At 45.9% G+C, this 19,121-nt stretch overlaps 1 protein-coding gene and 1 long non-coding RNA gene across 3 annotated transcripts in view; one reads left to right on the top strand and one right to left on the bottom strand.

The window, feature by feature from the left end:
* Nucleotides 1-461: 461 nt before the first annotated feature.
* Nucleotides 462-2,362, bottom strand: LOC127474289 (uncharacterized). Its single transcript, XR_007905792.1, has 3 exons — nucleotides 2,308-2,362; nucleotides 697-2,224; nucleotides 462-606 (listed from the first exon to the last, which is right to left on the bottom strand). It is a non-coding gene; the product is annotated as an uncharacterized LOC127474289 (long non-coding RNA).
* A 157-nt stretch (nucleotides 2,363-2,519) lies between these two features.
* The window catches only part of BRINP3 (BMP/retinoic acid inducible neural specific 3), a 153,797-nt gene continuing 137,195 nt past the window's right edge, over nucleotides 2,520-19,121 (top strand). The window contains exon 1 of one of the 2 annotated variants that reach the window (XM_051794087.1): nucleotides 2,520-3,070. The gene's annotated coding sequence lies outside the window, so the exon portion shown is untranslated. Of the gene's footprint in view, nucleotides 3,071-5,835; nucleotides 6,316-19,121 lie in introns of those variants that run through there. The other variant, XM_051794096.1, reaches the window with a different exon arrangement.

Below are 19,121 nucleotides of genomic sequence, written 5' to 3'. Positions count from 1 at the left end.
CATCATAGTCCTCTACAACCCTATAACTCTGCTTCAGGGTGATTTTTAAGAGCCAAAAGTGAACTGTGGCCACAATTAGGTCTTGGAGTTGACCACTGTTGCAGATCTGTGTTGTAATTATAAAGTAACTTTTTTTAACCTTTAGGTTAAAAACCAACAGCCTGGTCTAGTGGAAGGTGTCCCTGCTTGTGTTAGGGGGTTGTAACAAGATGATCTTTAATGCCCCTTCTAACCAAACCATTCTGTGATTCTATAATTCTAGGAAGTGAATAATATCAGAATGTTCTTATTAAAGTGGAAAAGGGCCAGCAGAGGTTATACTAGTTGAGGAAACCAAGTTGTACTGCTCTTCAGGTGAAAGAACGTGGCAGGGAGGGAAAGTGAGCACAGTGAAATAAAGATCAGACCATGTGCACTGCACCTCTGGATGAAATGAAAACGCCTCATTGTGAAGCCAAAGACTAATGAAGTCGGTCTCTTCTCTTCTATTGGGAGGGTGGGGTTGGTCAGACTCAAAATTCTCCTTGGCTGATTTAAGCTGCCTTCGGTGTGAAGGAACTGCAAAGCAAGTTCAGCCTAAGGACATCGTTAGAGAGAGGACCAAACCTAAAGAGAAGAGCAGAAGAGCATTAGCATATCAGCAAATCTCTTTTCACACCTTCTCTCTCTCACACCCACACACATATAGGTACATACACAGCTCCAGTGGATCTTGCCAACATTTGCAGCACCAAACGCTGCTTTGAAGACACTTCTCCCCGTGTGCACCCTGGTGCTGGTGACCTATCCCAGTCACACGCTACGGCTCTTTGTCTTCTGTTTTGCCTGGGATTTTATCAGTCCTAGAAAATGGACAGTGCTCTTGTTGAGTGTCTTGAATCCCAAGTCTATTTGATAGTCGTTGCAGGCTTGACGTGCAGCGGTCTTTGTTAAGAAACACACAGTCTTTACATAAACAGGCTGACCTTTATAACTGGCATTTTGTCAGAAGGGGCTGAAGGGGAGGAGAAAAGGGGAGAGAAGAGCCTGTGCTACTTGTTGCTGTGAGAGAAATCATATTCTGAGGCAAGGAGGTAAGGTGGCATGTCTTTCATTTTTATAACTGCATAAGGCAGCATACATGTGCCTACATATTTAACAGCTACTACAATTGAAATGGACACTGCATTTTTTTCAATAACTGTAACATCCTTCCTTCAATCCTTTTCTTACCTCCTTGCTAATGAAAAAGTCAATAAAACCCCAAGCAGGGCAAATCATTACTAAGATCAGCTCATTTAGCATAAAAATGATTAAACATGCTGACAGGAACAAACCGACGTGATGCCAGAGGAATCTTGGGTTTCTGTGGTTTCCCAATATTTCACGACAGATTCTGGAAACATAAAACTGCCAGACTGGCAAACGGCCGTGAACTGGTGCTTACAGAGGTAATGGAGAGAAGACAAAAACTTTCTTGATCAAAAAGCGCCACAGAAATTACCATCTCTTTTTGATAGACCGCATGTAGCACAGCAGACAGGTGCTGGTGTAATGCTGCGGTCGCTCCGTACTGCCCAACGTATACATCACACAATCGGTATGGTTAGTGTGCTTATTGATCCCGGGAAGCATGAGGTGAACACAGCCAGGCTACACCGCAGGGATGCCAAAGCTCCTGGCGGATCTGCAGGCTGTTCCAGGACACGGACTGGCTTTCGGTTTAGCTCTCAGCCCAATAATACACAGGGAAAAGCGTTTTTATTAGCCATGAACGCGTGTCTGCTCACAGCACGGAGGGAGGAGAGGGACTAGGGGTAGGGGGGGACACACAACAAGCTCCATAAATGCTGGCACTGCCTCCCTCTCCCCCACACACCTTGAGATTCCACACACATTCCAGAGGCACTATGCGAAGAAAAGGGAGTTTTTTTCCACCGAGCCAGCTCGTGATTTCCATACAGAGAGCCTGGAAGCGCCGAGAAGGAAGGGGGGGAGGATGAAGAGGGGGATGAAGGGGAGATGCTCCTCTTACCCCGGGCAGGAGAGGGGCACGGGTGATGAGCAGCGGCATTTCCGCCCACCCTCCCTCCTCCGCAGAGGTTCCTCGCCGCGGTGTCGCCTCCCCGCGCCGCTCCCACCGCCTGTTCCCCGCTCCAGGACCCGCAGCCCTTCCCTGCTGGGCACGAACGGGCAGCGGCCCCGGCGGGGAGGGGATGCGGGGAGAGCCCCTCCGACAGCCGGGCTGCGGAATAAATAAAATAAAAGGCTGTGAAACAAAGGGTTGGCCGAGGGTGGGGGCCGAGCAGGAAGCTGGGATGCTCTTACCCGGTCGATGTCGCCGCTGCGGCTCGCTGGAGCCCTACCCGGCTGTGTCGCTGGCCCCGCTCCGCGGCTCCCGCGCCCCCTGTGCCGCTCCCCCCGCCCCCAGGCAGGTGGTGGAGCCCCGCCGACCCGCAGGCCCGCGGACTCCGAGCCCCCCGTACCCCCGAGCCCCGTGGACTCTGAGCCCCCCGAACCCCTGAGCCCCCCGAACCCCCGAGCCCCGCGGACCCCGAGCCCGACCAGCGGCGTCCCCAGCGCCCCGGCCGGTGGCTGAGCCGCCCCCCGGCCCTCTGTGGCCCGCCCGGCTCGCTCCAGCCTCCCGCTGCTCGGTGCTCCACCTGCCTGGGCAAAGCCCCTCTCCATCCTGCCTGCTGCTGAGATCCCGCAGTTTATTATTCTTTCCTCGAGAATCGCTTCCATCACCACCAAAAAAACCCCACCTCAACCCCAGCAAATCCCATTCCTCCCCGCAACTCCTCTCGCTATTCGGGTTTGCTTCCCTCTCTCCTCCTCCTTCTCTCTCCTCCCTCCCTCCTCCCCTCCTTTCCCCGTTTTGGGTCTGGAGCCTCTCTCTGCCCTACACACACACACAGACAGGCACGCACGGTGTAAATGGGTTGTTTCGCACACAGAACTGCTGCCGGTTCCCCAAGTCCCCCCGCCCTGCTCAGCCCTGCTCTAGCCTGAAGCCGCAGAACATGGACTATGTGCTCGGAGCCGGGACGCGTTTTGCTCGCAGCCGCTTCGCCTCCTGCGATTTCACCCGGTGAGTAGGTTTGATTTCGCGTTGAGGTGGCGTGTCTCCGACAGAAAGGACGCTAACGGCAGGGAGAAATAAAAATAATAATAAAAAAATAATAAAATGATAAAAAAAAAGCATTGCCTCGCCTTGCTCCTGACCGAGCTGGCTCCACTTTCTAAACTCGAAGGAATTAGGAAGCACCAGTCCTGTGCCCACATCCATCGCCAGCGCCCGGCGCTGTTGGCAGCGCGCACCGCAGCACCGCTCCCAGAGCCGTCCCCATCTCACCGCTTGCTCACCACATTCGATTCATGCTTCCATCGGGCGCCTCACCTGCTCCATTCCCTGGTTTAACCCTTGCAGACAAAGCCGTGGATGCTGGAAGGGCTCAGGGTTTCCCCCCCCCCCGTGTAGGGGAAAGGACAGAAATGCCGGTGGCTGAGGGAGCCGTGAGCGTGCCTGAGGAGTGTCTGGGAATCCGCGGGGGGAGATCAGGTGGAAAAGTTCATCGCTCTTCCCGATCCCCTGAAGAACTCGGATTGGATTGGAGGTGGGGAAGGATTCTCCAGAAGGATAGGAAAGGATTTCCAGTGGCGTGGAATGTGCTGGGAGGTGGCAGCGGCTCGAGCCAGGGCGGCCGGGCGTGCGGGGGAGCAGCGGGGGCTGTGGGGGCTCCTGCCCTGCTGCTGCGGGGCTTCTGTCCTGCCGCTGTCGCTGCTCGCTCCGAGCCCTTCCCGCGTGTCTCAGTCCCAGCGCACCTGATTTTACTCACTACTGTTTTGGGGAATGCCTGTATTTTCGGCCGGCCTGAGGAGTGCAGGGTAGGAGAGAGGCGTCATCTTCCCAAAACGTACACCCTGTGTATCTACCTGGGGCACGGAGTGTCTCTTGGATCAAGTAGGGGCTTCTTTACTCGGAAAGAAAAATAGAGAAGAACCAAGGGAAATAAACGCTCTAAGTCAAAAAAAGGACAAGTGCCTTCAAGAGTGCTATTTGTGGTTAATACTTTGAGGATTTCTGTGTCTCTAATTAGCGTCAGAGATCCACCCACGGTCAATAGCAGAAGGTAGGGAGGAAACGTTCCCTCTGGCTGGGAGGTATTGACTGGCTCCGTGTAGCTGTCATTCGGGTGCAGGGGAGGTGTGTGTGTGTCCGTGTGTGCGCAGCCGTGTCTCCAAAGCAGCGCATGCAGAGATCACAAGGAGGCTGCTGAAGGTTTGCGAGCAGGTGGAGATGCCAGGGAGAAATACACAGGATCCGAATTCATTGCTTGGCGGCAATAAAACAGAAGACGGGAAAGCCCAATGGCCCCTTCAGTGCCCGAATGTGCTACCCCCCTGCTTTTCCTTCCATCCCCCCCCCCCCCCCCCTCCCGACCTCCAAATTGCTGGCTGATTTCGGGAAAGGGGAAGCGAAAAAGCCTTTCAAGCGTGGGATCCAAAATCCACCCTTCCTGCAGCTCCTCTCTTCTCCCACCAGCTCGAAGCCCCCATGCCCACATCTCCTTCCAGCTGAGTGTGCTTCTCTCGTGGACTGTCCTCCGGGCGGTTTTCCCATTCCCGCCGACCTGCCCCTCTGCCCCCACCTCCTCCTGCCCCGGCCTTTTCCACGAGTCTGAGGTGATTAACCAAATCCCAGACGCGTCTCCTGAATTACCCGCCTCTGGCGCTGCTGCTGCCGGGATCCTCCCGCACCAGTCTGCTCAGGAAAGTTTCTGTGCAGTCATACTCCCTTCTCTCCCTAGGTAGAGAGGATTACACTGCGTTTCAAAACCTCTACCTGATTTTTAATCCTTTTTTTTTTTTTCTTTAGCATTGAGGGACACCCCCCCCCCCCAACAACCAAAAACCAGGAAGTCCTGAGGGATTTAGCTTGCGATGGGGAATAGCTCAGCCGGTGAGCATCTCCTCTCCGTGCTGCTTAAATGCGAGCGCTCTGCAGGAGAGATTTATGTGCCCATCAGCAGAATATTTCCCGGGTTTGAGAGCACTCGATATTCCCTCTGCCGACGGGGGGTGGGAGACGGTAGGACACAGGATGAGGGCAGTGGAGTTGCGTAGCTCACAGCACTGTGACGGATGGCAGTAAAACTGTGTCTGGGCAGCGAGTGACACAGGTTGGAGCGGGTGGCGTTTCTATACTCAGCAGAAGGCGAGGGGACAGACACCAAACCCTTTGCCTACACCACCAAGTAAATGAATGCAATTAATATGGGCTTAATGGGCGATTGCAACAAGCGGGCGTCAGGCATGCTTAATAGAGAAGATTCCCATTACCCTTGATTTCCAGCATTCCGCACTCCCAGCCCAGGGATACCTTCTGCTCCTATCGTGCTGGATGACTCAGAAAAAAAAAAAATACCGAGCAGCAGCCAGGCGGTTTTTTCTTTGCTGTAGTGTTTCTGTTGCTTTTTGTACAATAGATTGACGGCGTGTAAATACCTCCCGAGCCCAATGGCCCATTCCCAGGGGATGCTCCCAAACAGCCCTCTTCCCTGTATTTAGGTGTCCAGGCTCCCTGCTTGCCTGTGTCTGTCACTGCCAAGGATTACCTCCACCTCCTCTGCTGTCTCCATCTCTCCCGAAGCCGTGTGGCTTTGGGAGTCCCATTTGGCCGGGAGGTGATTTCCCAATTTCCAATACTGGCAGTGACAGGCGGACACGCAGGGATGTGGCTCTGGCACAGGGAATACCTTTAAGGATGCGTGTCAGCGTCCAGCCTGCCTGGGCAGCCGCTCATCCGAGCTGTGTGTCCCCGGGGCGAGGTACCAAAAAGGGGCGGGAGGGGACGGGGAGAGGCGGGGGCTGGAGGGGACCCGTCGCCCGCAGCAGCAGGAGGGGCTCCGGGTCCGGGCGGAGCGAGCACCGACAGAGCCGGTCCCGGTTGCGGGACCCCCCGCCAGCCGCTCCCTCTCCATCCTCTCCCCATCCTCGGCAGGACAGGGCAGCTCGTTTTGTAGGGAAGGGAAATCAACCCCCGGAGCGGCGCCCGGCCGTCGGTGCGGGCTCGGCGGGGCTCCCGCAGGGAAGGGAGCCCTCCCCGCAAAGGGTTAACGAGGCTGCGGGTGCTCCAGGCACGGTCCTGTGTGCGCCTCAGAGATGCACCAGCCAATCCCGGCAACAGCACCATGAACTATATGTAGCGTGGTGGAAGGAGCGAGGGGAAGGAAATAGGGTGTAAACTGTCACCGTACATCGGAAGGCAGGAGACCTGCATTTTTCGAGCTACGATTTCTGTGCCACTTAAAAGACCATCATGCGTTTAAAAAGGTAAGGGCTTTGTTAGCAGCTGTCTGTCTCGTGATTCACTGCCGAGTTCAAGTGCATTTTCCGCGTGCCTTTCATTAAGTGCTAAATTCTGTAGTGCAGAGTGGGAAGAACGTGGAATGTGTCGTGATTTACTGTTTGGGGATCGTTCTGAAAGAGTACGTCAGCTGCAAGTTGTGATGATTTCATGTAGAGATTAAGCAAGTGTATGCATGTGAAGTAAAGGGAATTCATGACTGGCAGAAGAATGTGATGTAGGAGGTAAGAGAAAGATGTTCTGTTGTAGCACCAAAATCAGTTATGGATCCATATCAAATGAAAGCTAATATGAGATAGACAGTATTCTGAAAAAATACAGAGGCACATCTGACAAGCAAGTCTGACAGAAGAAAGAGAAATGACTTCTTTCCTAGAAAAGCCCATGTCTAACTTTATTTAAATACAGCCTCATAAAAGAATGCTATAAAAAGAAATGAAGTCAAAACCTTACGGAATCTGTATGTTGAGAGATGAGTGACTCTGACTCGTTAAGTGTACAGAGATAAAGCTGGAAGGGCCCTACTTACATTTACAAGACATAAGAAAAAACTTCAGAGAAGCAATCCATTTAGATATCAGACTTTACAGGCTTCTGTCATTGCTCGACTCCATCCCTGTGAGGAGTTACTCATTTTAAACAGGTGCTCTATCAGCTTTACCATAAGACCAGCTTTGGGAATAGAAACATTTGACTGGATGTCTTCCTCTCTGTATCCAAGCATAGCAACAGACCCTCGGTCTCAGATGCTGTCACGGTGCTGTTTAATCAGCAGGGTTCCGTAAAGAAACTACCTACAGATTCTTGCCTCCAACCATTTTTCTCTCTAAGACATGCACATAATTTAAGCAGGAGAGGCATAAAAAAACAATCTGTGATATTTTCTGGAAGCTGATCCACCTCCAGTGAGAGCAAACTCCCCACCAGACACCGAGTCCAGCGGAGCTGTGTGTTTGTGGCGACTGTTCACGAAATGCTGAAACCCTGCGAGTGAAAACCTTAACTAGGAAACACGAAAACAAGCAACTGAATGTTTTTACAGAGCTCACTGCAGAAGGCAGCATTTGTACAACAAGCCAACAAGCCAACGTGAGGATCTTCAAGTGATGTAATCATCCCGTCTCATCCTTTCCCGTTTTTTTTTTCCACTGCTGTCTGAATGCCTTTGTGAAGAATTAATTACAGGAGTCTACTCACTGTTTACACCAATGTGTGTCTGAAAAGTTATTTCTTTAGTCACATAGACTTTTCATTCCTCTCAGTGCCAGACAATGATTTAGGGGACTAAAATATTTTTACTTCATTTGGATTACTTTGAAATCGAGTAATCATATCTGACTGTGACCAGGCTAAGATGTTCTTTACTTGAGATGCAACACCTATTGAAAACAAAAGGAAGCTCTTTTTATCAGCAAGCTTGCTTCCTCAGCAGTTTGGTTTGTTTTTTTTTTAAATCTGAAGGAAAGACTGGAAGATCAAACAACTCACCTAAGTTTTTCTTAGAAGAAAAAAAGAGTAGTGGGAATTATCAGATGACAGTTTCTAGAAACACAGTTTTCTAGCTGCCATTTATGCCTAGTGCAGCCCTTAATCATCCCAAAGCTCTGTCTCCCCTCAAAACCTAAAGAAGACACTGATTTTATTTTTTATTTTCTCTCCTGAAACGCTGGAAATCTCATATGGAGAAAAATCACCAGCAATACATTTTGACAAATAGAGCTCAAATGCTCCTTCAGAAAGGTTGCACTGAAGCAAACTGTCCTGTTGGAGCTGCAGGTAGCACCTTACAGTCATTTCATGAAGAAGTTGCCTTGCTGTTCTTTTTGGTCTCATCTTATACCACCATAAGAGAGCATTTTTTAAAAACAAATTTTCAGCCACGTTCTCTTCCTAGCTTTGTTCAAGATGTGCATGTTCAGGGAGGGCCTGATCTTGCACAAGTAAAGGAGTCCAGAGCATTGCTATTAACTTTGGAAGCAAGATCAATTTCCAAAACAATATTTTGGAACTAAGACGAACCTCAGATTTAGAAGGAAAAAACAAAAAAAAAAGAGGGCATCATGAAGTTACATGCTGCATACTGAGCAGTCTGAGGCTTTGCATATCTTGAGTCAAATAATATTAAACTACTGAAGTGAAGGATTTTTAACCTGATCTTACACTGGTTGAGGCCTCAGTACTCTTACCACCAGTGATAAATAACATTTTTTGTTTGAAGTTGAGGAATTTAACAGAGACCCCCCATGAGCTGCAGGCAGGCAGCACCTTGAAACTCAGGTGGTCATCCTGCTGGAAACTGGAATTATTTGGTCTGGTAGCTCTGAAGTTAGTCCTTCATATGCACCCCAGTTTGTGTGCACACACAAATACAGTCTGTAGATACACAAGCACATGCAGATATAAATATGCATGACATTGCTCCACACCCAGAGGCTGTAGAGTTACTCTTTTGCCCTGCCTTGCACCATGGCATGGATTATTTAGCCCAGGCTGTTCCCCAGCTCCCACGGAAAGGCTTCACCTCCTGTATGTGCCCCAAAATAATGCCCTGATGGGGGGAGAGAAGGACCCTCTGCCACGCCAAGGCTTTTGGTGTTTGACTGATGAGCCTCTCACAAAGGCCACAGATTCTGTCCCACCTTCAAAAGAAGATTGACCAAGCACTATATACAGTGAGCTAAATTGAGACTATTAAACTGTAGTGGTTCCTCTTATAATGAGGTGAGATTGTAAGGCTCGTCCATCAGATGCCTTTACTCTAACAGTTACATTAATGGTGATTAGCAGATTCTGCTAATTCACAGTAACACCTTCACTGCCACATCTACCAGCTCTTGATTAATGAGAAAAGTGGTTTGTAAGGCATTTATTACACTTTGGCAAGTAAAGAACTTAAATCTGGGGAATCAGAACACTGCTCTGTACCTCTAATCCCATATTATTCATGATGACTATGAGAGTTCTGTGGAGCTAATTTAGCTCTTTCAGTACTTATAAATCTTCTGGAAATAAAAAAACCCCCACCTGGTTAACTGAACATGGGTGACCACTCTGAAATCAGATGGGAATATTAAAATCTGTTATAAATGTTGCTACTTATTTTATTATTATTATTATTTTCCCCCTTTCTCTATTTCAAATCTCTGTTTCTAAGGAGATGAGAAATACTGCCACATACTGAAAAATGGTACTGTGGAGGGAGGTGGTAGCCCAAGCATATATCTTAATTAGCTATTTTTCACCTAAAACGTTATTGATCCCTATTCATTAACAATTTGGTGGACACAGAGAACAAATATATGTTACAGTTTTTATCTTCAGCAATCCTATTTGGTTTGTATACTTAATGTGCTGCCCTAAAGGTTAAAATCGCCGTATTTTAGGTCACAGCTGATACCAACCTCTTTTTCTCCAGAATGGTCAGCATTTCTTGGATGAATCCCCTTATTCCTTAATTCTGTACCACCATTTCCAATGAAGATGCTTGTTTAGGTAAAACAGCAGTGTTTATGCAGGTGGAGACTCGTCCTGCTGCCAATCTCTGGAGACTGTGGATTTATTTCACACAGAGCCATTAGCTGGTGATGTTCTCTTTTTAAAGTCACTGCTCCTGTGGGATGTGACTCTGACTCATTGGCTTGAAAAGTAAAAGCTTTCATAACTACCTAAGTACCCTTTAAACTCTCTGTTAGCTTAAGTTTATTAGATTGATTCACATTTAGTTGAAGAGATGGTAGTGGCTTTTTTTGAAAGGCACTCATTTATAAACCAGCTTAATTTCTTTGTGCTGGTTTGTCTTGGCCAGGCAAACCCTAGAACATTGTCTTTCTGGAGAGACAAAAAGAGGCTATTATAAAGAAAAGTGATGAGCCTCATACTTAGAGAGACTGCAGTGATCTGTAACTCCTGATAACCAGACTGTCTGTCTCTCATTCTGCACTGTAAAGATACTGGCTGAGAGTTTAAAGCTCTTCAGCATTAGCTTTGCAACTTTTTACTAAATAAGGATGTGTTGTTCTATGAGCTACGGCAAGAAAGAGTGATAATTTGGTACTAATGTGGTTTTAGAGTGTCTCATAGCTGAATTAAAACAGTGGAGAGATTGCAGTTCCTGGTGAGACTCTAAAGGCCAGACTTTCTCTCCTTGTAGCATGATGTTCACAAGAAAGACATCTTCTAGCAGACCTTTTTTTTCTCTGCAATTTCTTAATTTTTTGTAAACTTGTCTAGAATCAAGCCTCACAAGGCAGCTTTGGTGGTAGATTTATGTGAGACAGAGGGCTGCCCAGTACACAGGACATAATTATTACTTGTTACAATCAAGCTTTATCCATCCTGAGCTGCAATTAGGCCCAGACTGGCTTGTTGCAGCTTGAATCTTTGCTCAGTCAGCCATTAAGTCCCTACTCTCACTATAAAAAATTAATAGGTGTAACATGAACATTTAAGAGGATCTGGCTACTGCCCATGTACCAGCTACAGGCTTAGAACACTGTGCTAAGGGACTTAGGAAAAATCATGCAACAGTTTTCAGTAGGAGCAGCTGTGAAACCATCTCTTGAAGCTTCTCTGAGTCCTGTTCTAGGGAGTTAGCACAACAGGGGATGTGAGTTTGTTGTGTTTTTTTTTTTTATTTTTGCTGGCATAAATAGTTTGAGGATGAGGAACCTGAAAGGAGTTTTAACCATTCCATTTATAGCAACTCAAAACCATCTACACCACCTGTGAAACCAGCTGTAAAATATACCGTGAGTTCAGGAGCAGTTTTATCTGAAAGACACAATAGAAGGACAAAATGAAAGCATTACCATTCTATGAGATATCCTTGTCAAGAAATAAAATATATAAAATAGTCCATTCTTCTGACAATGCATCCAGAAAGGTGCATTCATGCCATTAGACCTTTATGGATGTTATTTCTAACTCCTGATCTGAGCTCTAACCACTAATTTTCACATGAAAAATAAAGTCCAGAAGAGAGTAAATCCTTGATAGCTAAAATTACAGGGCTCTGTCTCATGCCTGAGCCAGAACCTCTAAACAGAGAAATTCATTCTTAGAAATAAAAAACCCAAACCAACCACATTATTTCAAAATATGAGCAGGATTTTGGATTAGCTCAGGTAATATCTGAGGGGATGGAAGTACATGAAACTAGGCTGGATTTTGTAAATGTCCCCACTGCAATCAAAATAGTTCGTTGCTTTTTTGCCCCTCTCATTAAATCCAGAGAACAGCTAAACACCACTCATTATTGGATAAACAATATTAGCACTCCAACAGCTTCAAAGAAACTTCTATTTTTGCCTGAGACTGACAATTCCTTTGCTCTCCATCCTTTTCTGAGCGTTTGTTGCAAAATCTCCAGAAACAGAATCTTTAAGCAGCAACAAAAATAGCCAGCCCCTCTGTTAGTGCAATGAACACCTTCCTTTTATTTTATAACAGTTTTACCATCCAGTAAATTGAAAGTATTCTATAGGCATTGATTGTTCAGGCTTCACAACACCTTTTTTTCCCCTGATGTTTGGGACAGAAACTGTAATCCAAGAAGGTTGAGGGACTTATCAGGGGTTATGCAGTAGAATCAGAGCTGTACTCCAAGGTAACTCAGCTCCAAGTACTCTCCTTCCTCTCTGTAAACCGAACCTTCAGTTCAACAATCTGTTGGTGAGCAAAGTTTCCTCCCACCCCATCCCATTTTAGCCCTTCTGCATTAATCAGTTATGTTTGGATTTGTCCTCAGGCTGGAAAGGCTCTAGAACCAAAGTTTTAGTGCACAACGTGTAAATAGCTGCTTCCTACCACTCTAGATGGCCACAGCTGCAACAGCCTTGGGGTTAAAAAGAGTTTATAAGGATGAATTTAAAGAGGAAAGGGCTGTTTGTTACTCTGCTGTGCTTTCCTGGATACAACCAACTCACATGTGTCTTGGTCTCTTCATAGCCCACTGATACTTAGCTGCTGAATTGGGTCAGGGAACTGTCTGGGGACTAAAAGTCGTGGGTGAACAGGAGACATACTGCTAGAACTGGTGTGTCATGCCTTCTCAGTGATCAGTTATTATTTAATTTTGGGGTGTGGTACTCAAAAATCCTAAGGACCAAACTTAATTGCCATTAAAACACACCCAGTGAGATTATCATAGCAGAGAGTGCTGAATGATTTCGAGTTAAGAGTTGAGTTTAAAAAAAATTCCAGTAAGCTGGAATTCAGGCTTCTAAACATCTGTCTCCCCTCGTGATTTTCTGCTAACTTCAGTGCTCCAGTATGCAAAATTGTGTGTCACAGCAACACTTGTTGGTTTGTACCTGAGGAAATGCTGGACCAGAACCTCTCCCTACGTTGTGATTTTTCCATAGTGCAGCTCCCAAAGTTACCCAAAGGCAACTTGTGTTTCCCTTCTAACATTTTTCACACCATCAGGTGCTTTAGCTGAAAATTTGTGGACAGTTTGGGAGGATGTTCTGCATAACTTGTGCAAGGGAGGAGTGACTTAAGACTGAAATGTTGTGCAGTTTTCAAGCAAAGAGTTTTTGCTGGTGGGACAGTCCATGTGCACCTGTGGACTTGCAAAGATGGAGATTTCATCCCCTATGAACTTTCATGATCTGGAATGTGCAGTCATCCAGCCTGGAGCAGACTTCAGGCTCTCAAAGGAACAGGTTCTTCTGTGGCTTTGTGGCATCCTGGGTGTTGGTCAGTTGAAATCCAGAGCTCAGTCAAGGTGCTGCTCACCAATTCCAGAAATGAACTTCATTTTAGCTCCTTGTGTGACTGGCAGATGTTGTCTACCAAGAATTTAGGTGCTAGTACCCATTTAAAGACAAGGAACTGAGGCACTCAAAGAGACTGGGTGGATTTTACAGGATCATGTAGTGATAGGAAAATGGGGAATGGCTTTAAACTGAGAGAAGATTTAGATTGGACATTGAAAAGAAATTGTTCCCTGAGAGGGTGGGGAGGCCCTGGCACAGGTTGCCCAGAGAAGCTCTGGTTGCCCCCTCCCTGGAAGTGTCCAAGGCCAGGTTGGACGGGGCTTGGAGCCACCTGGGCTGGTGGAAGGTGTCCCTGCCCATGGCAGAGGTGGCACTGGATGGGCTTTAAGGTCTCTTCCAACCCAAAGTGTTCCTGATTCAGTGATTTCTCCCTTTCAGTTATTCACCTACACAGTCACACCAGCACCACACCAGCTGGGACTGGAGGTCCTGAAGCCCCTGGTCAGCCCCCAGAGGTGGGGGGAGGACCCAGATGAGGCTGGTCAGATCTATTGAGGCCTGTGTGTGCACTCAGAGCCTTGACAGCTAATTTCTTCACTTCAGTAGGTTCCTTGCAGGAACAGATTCACTTGTTAAGGCAGAAAGACTGTAATGGCAATTTGGGGATGCTGCTCTACATCATCAGCTAAAACACATAAGGATCCGTTTGCACAGGAGGATGAACTTAGATTAAGGCGTTTAAAAAGTGCCTCAGGGAATTTATACATCATGATTTGGGCAGCAAAGGAAAAAAAATCAGGTCTTTTACAAATATCAGGCATTGAAACAATTACCTGGGCACACCTGCCAGGCAGCACGGGCTGCACAGGTGAGGGACATGGCACTGGCTGTGCTGGCAGGCAACAGAAAGCACATGGGTCCGTCCAATTCCAGCCTCACAGGCACTTGCAGGAGTGGAATTCTTCAGGGACAGAGCAAACACCCAGGCCCACTCCACGGGCAAGAGCTGGAACCTTCAGCAAGCAGCTCTCACGTTCCAGACAGAGCTGGAGATGGTGGCAGAGGTCAGGCTGACAGATACTCTCTCTTTCTGTGCATGCATTTTATTTTTACTCCTCTGCTCTGAAGGCTGGGATGAGGAAAAAATAGCAGGATTGTTTTAAAAAATATTAAAAATCAGACATCCCATTAGTTCTGTTTCAGCTTTTGAGGATGTAGTTACAGGGGTCTTGTCCTTGTCTTAGAGAGGGAAGAATAAAACTCAAATCTGGCAGTGGATGAAGCTCTGTTTGAACAAAGGAAAGATGTTGATTTAGGGTGCATGTAGTCAAAGCTGATACCAGGACCTGATGTGAAGACCTTGCTTATTTTTAAACCTGGAATGTGAAACTCACTTAAGGATTTTAGACATAGAATTATTTTCTCCTTTCAAATTTTTTTTTCAGAGGATCGTAGCTCACAATGAGTAACAGAGACCAAGGTGATTCAATCCTCCTTGCTGAAAATCACCTGGTGACAAAGATACTTTTTGTGTCCAGGTGCCACCCCACAGTGGCACAGGCTGGACCCTGGAGCTCACGTGTGTGTTGGATCTGATGGCAGGGAGAGCTCACCATCCTCCAGCCTGGTCCATGGGACCAGCCTGGGCTAGTGGAAGGTGTGGGATGGGCTTTAAGGTCCCTTCCAACCCAAACTATTGGGCTCTGTGATTCCAACTCCCCAAACTCCTGTTCTGTTTCTTCGTGCTACCAAACGTACACGTTGGGTCTCTTGTTTTCGGGACTCCAAATTTGAGAGAGCTAAACCTCTGCTCAACATCTGACTATGAGCCCAGGACAGAACAGCCCACCCCAGTCCACAAATCCTTTTGCTATCCTTCAGGAAGTTCAACTGGGGAGAGTTTTTTTCCTGTGGATTTGTGTATCTTCCTTTGAAGAGCAGAACCCCTGTGATGGCTCCGAGCTCAGAGCAGAGCACAAGGGAGATGCTTTTTCTGCTCTCTGCTCTACCCTTCTCCTCTGTAGCTGCTACTGATTGCAGCATTTTCTGCTCTTTTCTTCCACAGCACATCATCAGCTTGGTGGCTGTTTCATTTACACTGGGCTGTGTGAGAATTCCAAGGGCAGATGCCTCCCAGGTCTCATTCATTTAAAATTGGTAGCAGTCGAAAAATTGCTCCTTGGGAAAAAAAAAAATAAAGAATCACTGCTGATAACAGAGTAGGTCCTGTGGTTCTTTACAAAGGTGGGCAACATGATCATCACACTTCAGATGGGGAAGTGAAAGCAGAGACACATAAAGAGATAAACCCAGGGTCTTAGAGCAGATAAGAGCAATCTCTGAGACTCAGGCTATTGCTTTATTCTTTATGCAAAATGTCTTTCCATTTTTCAGTGTCAAAATACCTTTGGAAAAAAAATGGTCTCCTGACTTATCTTGCCTTCTCTGAGCTTCACTGCTCCCCATCCAGCTGCAGTGGAGAAAATGTTGCTTCTCACCATTGATTTAAAGTTGTAGCAATCCCACTTCATCACAGAGGATCCTCAATTTTCCACTGAGGGCTGGGATGTTTCATCATTTTCTTGGGAATTCTAGTGAGCATAAAAAACGAAGGACTCCAGAGAGATCCTGGTCTTCTGCATTTCCACTGGCAGAAGGAAATCTCTGTGGGATCTCAGACCAAAGCCTCAGATACGTCCCAGGCTTGCAGAGTAGAGAAAGATTGAAAAAAACCCCAACCCTGATCTTATTAAATTATTGTACAGTTATTGTACAGTTATTATACAGTTATTTACTTTGATTCTTGAGAACTGCAGGTAGATGTGGCCCAAAAAAGGTACTGATGAGGCCTAACATCAACTTTATTGAGTCTTCTGTAAAAAATTCCTCCACTAGTGAAGCAGTAATTTAGCAGCTCTGTCTCTGCTCTGTGTCAGCACATCTGTTTTATAGGAGACTCTCACCTCTTAGAAAAGAGAAGGCTGCCTGCACTGAGGGGACCACAGACTTCTTTTTCCACAATTTCCACTTTAGAAAGGATTTAAACTTACTGATGTGCTTTTTCTTGAGCACTGCTGTGCACACATCTGAGCTGGCTGCACATTATTCTGTATATCTTGGTTTACATGGTTTATCAATTAATGTTCTGTAAGCAAATCAAGCAGTGTTAGCTAGTTCATAAGCTACCCATATGTAATTATATGCAATTTTTAATGTTAAAAAGTATTCACACAAAAAAGGAAGACTCAGGTAGGTGGGGTTTGCCCTACAACATGAGGAAAAAAAAAAAAGACTACAGACACCCCGTGTTTTTGTTCACAGCTGAAATTTGTCCCAGTGACCACAATGTTGGCATTGCACTTGCCAGCACCATATTCTCTGATGACATAAATACATGGATTTTGCCAGCCTTCAGCAGCTTTATGTGTTCATGAGAGCTGGGACTCAGCTGTGGTATTTTCAGAAAGTGCTGAGTCAAATTCCTTCTGCACTGATTTCAGTGAGGAGACGAGATTCCTGACAAAGAAGAATTTAGCCCGTTGAGCTCCTGGAATTCTCTCTGACCTCAGAATTTAGAAGAGGAAGGACTAAAAACTTAACAGCATTTACAAGTTTTAGCTGGGTGAAACCATGGGGATAACAGACAGCAACTGTGCAGAGCATCTCTACGTGAGGATTGTCCTCTAAGCCAGCGCTTCAGTAACAGCCTGTTGACATGACAGCTTTTATGGCAGAATAAATATTGCATCAGTTGTTCTCTGAAGAATGTCTTCTCCACCTGAAAATCTACCAGCTCTGTCACTTAGCAGGTGTTTTAGTTCCCACCCTTTGTCTACAGCGAATTCGATTCAGATTGATTCTTCCCTGGAGTTCTTTGATGGCTGTTGGAACTGCAATCTTTGTATGTTCCACAGGACTGCAGCAGTCTTTGTAAAATGTTTTCAGGGCATTTGCATTCACTAGAGAATTTGAGTATTCAAAATTGTGAGGCATTTTTCCTACTCTAATCTTCGCAAAAATCCTTTGTCTAGAATTTTCTGAATTGTTTTTTTCATAGGAAATGCACATTTAACAGCTTAAACCCCCACTTAGCCTTGGTCTTTTCATGTTTCAGTCCCTTTTTTGTTAAATAGAGGTAAAAGTTTCCTTCTCAAGGGTATTATGGGAATTAATACTCTGCAGAGTGATTTTACAGTGACTGGACAACACAGACAAGTAGATAAGTATCAGTTAGAAGTGCACACGTGATTTTACTCTCCTTAAGAACTGCCTGTGTATTTATACTCTTTTGAGGAAATACCTTCACAGGTCTTTAAAACAGTGAGATTATTTTCTTCTGTAACTGCACAGGTTCTCTGGAGGTATTTCACCACTGGTTCGTTTATGACACACCACGAGGTGCAGCACCAAGGCAAGAATAAAGTCCTGGCTCTTCATTACTCCTTTCCAAGTGCTCATTCGGTCTAGTTTTAGGAAGATGCTACATATACAAAATAATTCATTTTCCAACCCTAATATTATCATTTTAAATTCAAAAGGGACTCAATTAGTCATCATTACAGTTTAATGACCTGAACCAGTTTGAGTGTTAATAAGTACCTGAAAAAGCAAACTCCTACCTCTTCTCATTTAAACAATTACATGACTTTTTCAACAGGAAAGTTTGAAATTCTGTAACAGCAGTTGGTATGAAAATTAAAATTCTCATTACACTCTCTGTAGCTCCACGTAATGGCAAGAAGTGATGCCCAGGGTCTGCTCATCTGTGCCAAGGATGATGGAGGGTAATGAGAACGCTGTGCAATGTATTTTTCCCTGATTAATGATAAGAAGAAACAGAAGCATTTGTGGATTTTTCTCTCTGTTATCATGCAAAGGCTGCTCTGGCCTGTCTGGAAGTGACTGACATGTTTTCTCCATTGACACTGAGCTAATTTTTAACAGGAAGTGGCAATGAAATGATGATCATGGCATTTATGGGCCAGAAGAGCAATCTATTCCTTTTTCAGTTCTGCTTCTGATCTCTGCAGACTTTTTCATGCACTGGGAGGAAGGTTACGTGGTGGTGTAACCTCAAATACGTGAACTTCCATCTGTGAAGGAAAAAAAAAAGCACCAGTCTAGGAAGGTGATACTCAAACTTCACACAGCACACAGATATGCAGCTTTTTGGTGTGGAAGTGATGGCTTGGGAGGACAAGTTAAAGGGAGCTCTCTGTTGTAGACTTCTGGAATCTCATTTCAGAAGGATTTGTAAAATTAATGCAGTCTGTGTTTTATGGTCATAAACAACTGCATGGCTGTGACTGCTTATGGTTACAACTCAGTGCCTGGGTAAATGCTCAGCATGAAATATGAACAGGGGCTTTCTTCACACATTTATTGTTTGCAGGATCACGTCCCGATCGTGTTACAAACAATTACATCACATAAACCTTGAGTATTTCTCTGGGTGCACAGACAGGCTATTATATATTCTCAGAGTGTAAATTCCTGTTGGTTCACATGAACCTCTGTGCTCCTGTGGAGGCCTTTACCTTCCTGCAGCTGATCTGTTTGTAATTTACACAAAAGACTCTTCAGAATATTAATGTTTCATATTAATGGTTCAGTGGAATTAACGGGGGGTGCTGAGTGTGCAGTTGCAGGAGTGTCCTGTTGGAGTTATCCTTCTTTTGGGGGGGCACCCACAGATCAAATTACTGGTGGTAAGGAAGAATTTCCCACCAAGTTACAAAAGTTACGGCAGTGGGCACTGTAAGAATGTCATGATCAGTGCTGATTTGAATGAATGTGAATCAGAAATTTTGTTCCTTGTAAACCCATCAGCTAGAAAAATGAAAGCTCTCACATTCATACATTTTAATTCATTATGTGCTGTTTTGTCTTAGACTGAAAACTAGAAATGATTGCTTCTATATATTTAGGAATCTACATGGCCTTTTGTCATTTCAGCATTTCTGAGAACCTCATGCTCTTGCATAGATGTTTTCACAAAATCTGAGCAGGATATAGAATCATTATCCCATTCCACAGGTGTGGGTCTGACGTAT

Source organism: Manacus candei, unplaced genomic scaffold (genome assembly GCF_025592945.1).
Source record: "Manacus candei isolate 608988 ecotype Guabito, Panama unplaced genomic scaffold, ASM2559294v1 h1tg000005l, whole genome shotgun sequence".
Taxonomy (NCBI): Eukaryota; Metazoa; Chordata; class Aves; order Passeriformes; family Pipridae; genus Manacus; species Manacus candei.
Note: the sequence above shows the minus strand (reverse complement) of the source record. Positions and strands in the feature narration are given on the sequence as shown.